Raw genomic sequence first — 6914 nt, forward strand, 5'->3', positions numbered from 1 at the left:
AGAGGACCTTCGTCCTGGCAAAATACCGGTCCTTCTGTCCGTCGAGCAAGACTGCCGATCCCTGGCTCTCTGATGCTGCCGCAGCCACCGGGGGTGATTAGGGTGGCCACAGAGGCCACCAGAGTCTGAGTGTGCTGGCATGGCTCCACTGTGCTAGGTTCTCAGGGAGCCAGACAGGAGACTGCGGAGGGACAGAGCAGTGGCCAATCTCACGTGTAAAGAGGAGGTTTGTGCGTGCTGGTGAGGTTGGTCATCGGTTTTGGGAGTGTTACGCCTCTAGTCTGCTTCTTGGCACAGAAGGGCTCTAACCCTAAAGGGAGAAAGAGGAAGAGTGGGAGGGAATTGAAAAAAACTAGATTCCAAGGACTAGAACAGCACTAGACATAAATGAATGCCATGCCATGCAAACACACACGCACACACGCATATTAGCTAACGGCTCCTTTAATACTACACAAGCCTATTAAGAAATCAGTTCATGACGAAGCAAGAGACAGCAAGAGCAAAAAAAAAAGGAGAGGAAAAGATCAAAAGATTAACAGAGGAGACATAACATGCCCAAAAACAAAAAGCACTGAATAGAGAGTGTGTTTAGGAGGAGACATGGAGGGAGGAGTGGAGGTAGTAAAGAAGGCAGTACGAGAAGACAGAAAGAGAAATGGTCTTTCAATCCTCTCCCAGTCCATCTGTTTATTAGATTAGAAGGTAAGAAATGACAGCCAAACAAAACCTTGTAAATTGTAAATGCAAATTGTAAGAAGAACCTTTTGGTGGAACAATAGAACATTACAGCCAGAGCTGATTATTTTGATCAGTTCGGTTTTGGCCTCTCCCATTTAGTGAATGCTGGATGTCCGTTTCTAAGAACAGAGTGAGGATTCTTCTGACCATATTAATGATATCACACATATAGCTTTAATTTGAAGGCAGTTACATCCACATTGGATGAACCATGTAGAAATTACAGTTCTTCTTATACATAGTCCCCCAGAGGAAAAACAAACACTGTGTAAACTGTCCAAATATTTATGGACTGAACTGTAGATTTCAACCTGAGATACAGTTTGGTGGGCGTTAGCATACCCAAAGTATGCAAAAGTATGCATCAATATTGGCATTCCAGAACAATTCACTCAATCAATATCAATAGTAATAGCGTAAATATACTTGAATTATGTCACTTTCGACTAATGATAGGCAAAATGGATGGTGTACTTGTTTCTTTGTCCTAATACCAATAGTTAATTGTTTTGTTTTCTTTTTCTAGAACTAGTGTGTAGTCGATATAAAATGTCCTCTAGTCTATTAATGCCATAAGGAAAGTGTTAAGAACACTACACATCGGCTCCTCCACAGGAAGACAGCCTGCCTCAGAGTTTTTAGGAAACATGTGGAGGAGCCCAAATGTAGAATTCTTAAGACTATCCATGACAATAATTCCCCCTACCATGCACTACTCCCCATGCAACCTCATCCTATGGCCAGTTGCCCATCTACGGTGCCAATGCTGCATTGAATTGTTTTACAAGTATCACCCATAAAAAGGGGCTAATAGCCCAGAGATAGAGAAGATCTCTGATGACTGTAATTTCCCAGAATTCCCAGAAGAGTAATCCTGTCTCACTGTTACTCTCCTTAAATCACATCAGGCATTGAAGGATTAATTAAATCAACCTAGCTGGCACAAAGTTCCTTTGCCGGAACATGACCTGGCAAAGACTCATCACAGTGACAGTCAGGCAGATACTGTACAAACACATCTAAGGACATTTAAATGTTTTTGCTATCTACCTGCATAAATATGCACTCTTCCTCATCAAGCTTGGGCCTAACTGCAGCATGTTTGTGCCTCCCAGCAAACTATCCAATACATTGGTCCACAAGACAAGCATACAGGGCAGTCCGTAACCATTTGGACAGTGACATTGTTGTTGAAGTAAAACAACCACTATGTGGTTAAAGTGCAGACTTACAGCTTTAATTTCAGGGTTTTTACATCCATATTGGGTGAACCGTGCATATCCCCCCCCCAATTTGAAATAAAGTTATCATGTTCACCTTTTGTTGCAAATCCTTTGCAATAAATGACTGCCTGAAGCCTACAGCCCATAGTAATCAGCAGATGCTGGGTATCTTGCCTTCTGCCAGGTCTGTACTTCAGCTTTCTTCAGCTCCTGCTGGTTTTGGGGGCTATTTGCCTTCAGTCTGGTCTTCAGCATTTGAATTGCATGCCAAATTGGACTGATGCCAGGTAATTGACTTGGCCAGTCAAAAACATTCTACTTTTTGCCCTGATAAAACACCTTGGTTGCTTGGGCTGCATGATGAAATGTTGTCTCATCGGTTTTGAAGCATTTCCTTGGATCTGAGAAGACAAGATGTTTCTGTATACCTCCCCATTCATCCTGCTGCTGCCATCAGTAGTGACAGCATGTGTGAACACAAGTGAGTCTGTTTCATTGGCAGCCATACATACTCAAGCTCAACACTACCTCCAGCATTTTTGACAGATGAGGTGGTATGCTTTAGATTGCTTTAGACTTCATGCTTTTTTTTTTCCATCTTTCCATCATTCTGGTACAGGTTGATCTTCATCTCATGTGTACTTTGTTCTACAGGTTTTTCATTCTATTAATGCTATTCTTGAGGCTTGCCATGGGGTTGCATCATGTGGTGAAGGTCTGAGGTTATGCTAGCAAAGGTTTCTCTTGATGGTCATCTTCAACACATCTACGCCTACATCCTTGTTCTTGATCTGAACTGAACAGTGAATTGAACAGTTGGCCTACAAAGGGATTTTTCTTCACCATTCAAAGGATTCTTCGGTCATCCACATTTGTAATATGAATGAGAATATGAAATAATGCACTCAGATGGTACACTATCCCTCAATTGCCATTAAATGTTTGTAATTACAAGTAGTTGACAACTCTTTTACCTCAGAAATTGCAATTAAAGATGGATTTGAGAAACACTGCTCTATTTGACAGGTACCGAAACTATACATTTCATGGATGTCAGGTTCAAACTTTAAGTTCTTTGCGCATTTCTGGAGCTGATTGCCACTACATTAATTAAAATGGCTATGTATATTGTCCAATCCACAAGCACAAAATATTGCATGCCCTCACACTGAGCTTTCTCTAATCAAAATGTTTTAAAACAAAATGCTACAATCAGCCTGTTGGTCTGTAAGAGCCAGTTAACCCTCTTTGCACTAATAAACTTGCAACATGGACACACACAATCCCATGGCTGGCTTTGGTCTCTCCTTGCAGGGATTCTCTCCTTGTTCGCATCAGGCCAGCTATTGGTGTAATTATGTCATGTGATTACGAGCCCACATGGTACAAAACCTACTGAATAGCATCCTTCTGGGACTAGGATTCAGCAGGCCTGCCGAAATAATCAGATTATAAGAGCAGGTCCATTATAATACAGGAGTGATTACAATTCACACTTAATCAACTGCAACACAAGTACTATGGCTTTACTTTTTCTTCATTAATCCAAATGAACCATATATTTGGAGATAGCGGGCCATAGGCTGAAATTCACAAAACAGCCATCAGGGGATTAGAAGAATTGGTTTAAACAGACTGAGGAGGGGGAAGGGGGTCAAGCTACTTCGTCTGTAATTTGCTGACAGCTCTATAAATTACCCTGGTTCAAGCCTGTGCACAGTAAAATCATTAGGATACACTTGCAGTCTGCAGCAATTAAATAATTAAAACCAGAAGTTGGAACAAAATCCTGAAACGGATCTGCCCTGTTGTGCCTCCTGGTGTAGCTTGAAACAAGTGGAAAGGAATCACTTCTAGTCACCATGTTAAGGAAGCTGCAGCCTGAAACGGAGCCGCCAGACACAGCCAACTAGAGCACACGCTCCTCAGGGAATCATTAAAAGGATGAGGAAAGAGCTAAAGGCTAAGAGTTAATGGCTAATTGCATTGCCTTGCAAATACAGTCCATCAGGTCACAAAATGACCAGACCCTAGTGCAACTCCACATTATGGGTCCTGTCAAAGCTGGTGTCTCTGTTAAGAAGTGCCACCATTTATAGAGATTTTTAATCCACAAGTGTGCAATGTCCTAACCAGTAAGGGTAAATGCATATGTCCACTGGCGTTCTACACCTGTTAGTGAATCCCCTGTAAATCTCTTGCTCCTGCTGAGACGGGATTAGGGCGTGAAGCATCAGGATTGTCAGCTCAAATCTCCAAAGGCCCCACAACAGCTTTCCCTGGCTTTTCACTCACCGCACCACAGATCTGTTAAACAGGTTTGTTCACCTAAAGACTCAGATTCTATAACCACACTTGACCTGCAACCACACATGCACGCATTACGGCAGTATAAATATGGATACATTGTGTAAATAACTGAGACTCAATACTCAGTTACATACTGTACCAATTAACATGCATACATGGCTACAAGCTAATCCAAGAGGGTGGAATTACACATTATTTAATTCACAAGAACACAGCATACATACACACACGCACACGCAGGTGTGAAGACACACAAAGTGCTGATGAAGCGGATTTCAGAGGCATCCGCTATCACTATGAGGAAAGATAAGAGCCTGGGGTCCAATGTGTCACACTGGATCAGTCAGATTACCATAGGCTGCTTGCACTTAAAATATCCTGATTCTGATTCATCGGCAAACGTTAAACCTTCACAAAGTCCCTGGATCCCTTTTCTCAAAATTACAAGGACTGTTACGGCCATTTTATCACAGACAAAGGCTACAGATTAAACAATATTGGTAATCTAATAGAAAATAAAACCTACAAAACTGCCAGTCAGTCTACGCAAAAGTGTTATGTTCATTCTACATACATATTTGTGGAGACTATCTACAAGGGGATATAAAATCGTTCAAAGAAAAAATATTGTAGTAGAGGTCGGTTTTTAATATCAGTTTATTTTTGGCCTCTTATGAAGCTCCTGACTAGATCATATGCCTAAATATATTTGAAACTTATGATACTCCATTTTGGGAAATTACAAAATTACTAAAACGTATCCATCTTTGAAGGAGTAGAGAAAACGATACTCTAAGAAGCAGCACAGTATGCAATCGGGGAAGTCTTACCCAACTTTTACTTTGCAGGTCATAACATTATAGCATTATAAAGCTATCAATAGGAAGTTGTTTCAAAATTACAATGGAGGTAAATGGCAGGAGGTATGTCATACACATCACTAATAGCCACTAATGACCATTAGCAAAGGAGAAATATTCTGACCTGGTACAGTGAATCTACATACGAGACATGTAGATCTCCTCCTTTCAGCAGCATCGATCCCCTTGAATGTCAGCCTTCGCCACCGACAACAGAAAATGCCCCAGAATGCCTTTTTCAGAAGGATTTCAAAAAAATGGCAGCAAAAGTAGTATTCCAAATGAGACTGGACAAAGTATATGAAAAAAATATATAATACACCACAAAAAGTATATTTCCACTGGAATTACATTTCCGAATGCTGAATGAATCACTTTTCCTTGGTCCGGCTTTGAAATCCACTGTTTCGGTTATAAAAAAACAAAAACAAACAAGAGTATAATACTTATTTAAAGAACACGGAATGTAAAAAGTTGATTAAAACAAAGAAATCAAAGAGATCAAGCAGGTATTTCCTCAGAGTAACTCCTGACAGAATTTCTGGGGCCCAGTGAAATGGATGGCATTGACTCCCATAATGGACTTGCTGGTTTTTGCCACGTTTTGGACTGGGACCTGCCCCAAACCTGAAAGCAAATAGAGGGAGCAGGGTCACCACCAGGCAGGCTCTCACCTCCCTGCAATGAGAAAGAGAAAAAGAGAGAGGGAGGGAGGGAGAGAGGGAGAAAGGGAGGGCAAGCAAGGGCAGTCTTCTCGAGCTCCTTTAGTCTTTAATCCACAGGAACATGATGGGGAATCAGCGAGCAGTCTAGTTCTGCCTGATTCTATGGTGTTGTCATGCTTCCAGAAAGTTCATACAGAGGGCTGCTGTACTCCACCCCAACACTTCCCCTGCCGTACATTAATAACAAATTATCAATAGCCAATCATGGCCCTGGACAAATGAAGTATGACTGTCCTCTAAAAACTCTGAAAACTCAAGGTTAGGTCAAAGTAATTAATTAATAAATAAATAAATAAACAGAAAGCAGAGAAAGGTCAATCTGTGTATAAGCACTTTACGTTCAAGGCTGTTTTTCTAAATGTGAAACACAGCACTGTTATCCATCCATCCATCCATTATCTGAACCCGCTTATCCTGAACAGGGTCGCAGGGGGGCTGGAGCCTATCCCAGCATACATTGGGCGAAAGGCAGGAATACACCCTGGACAGGTCGCCAGTCCATCGCAGGGCACACACACCATTCACTCACACACTCACACCTATGGGCAATTTTAGACTCTCCAATCGGCCTAACCTGCATATCTTTGGACTGTGGGAGGAAACCGGAGTACCCGGAGGAAACCCACGCAGACACGGGGAGAACATGCAAACTCCACACAGAGAGGCCCCGGCCGACGGGGATTCGAACCCAGGACCTCCTTGCTGTGAGGCGGCAGTGCTACCCACTGCACCATCCGTGCCGCCACCAGCACTGTTATTCAATACATTAAACTTAGTTGGGGCACAAAATGGCTTCTTAGAGCACGTGGTGTGAGGGGGGATTTCCAGGCCTACGAAGAGGGAGAGAAGAAGAGTGTTTTGGCTGGAGAACAGCAGCCGAAGGAGAGTGAAGGTGACGGGGCTCTTGGCACAGGGCAAGTGTCCTTTAAAGTGGGGATAACTACAGTTGGCTCCCTGTGACCTTTTCCACAATGAGCCCTCCCGCAATAATCTCCCAGGACACACAGCGCACATACAAACGTGCAGGCACTGTGCACTCAAATGCACAGGAAGCA

Source organism: Conger conger, chromosome 3 (genome assembly GCF_963514075.1).
Source record: "Conger conger chromosome 3, fConCon1.1, whole genome shotgun sequence".
Lineage (NCBI taxonomy): Eukaryota > Metazoa > Chordata > Actinopteri > Anguilliformes > Congridae > Conger > Conger conger.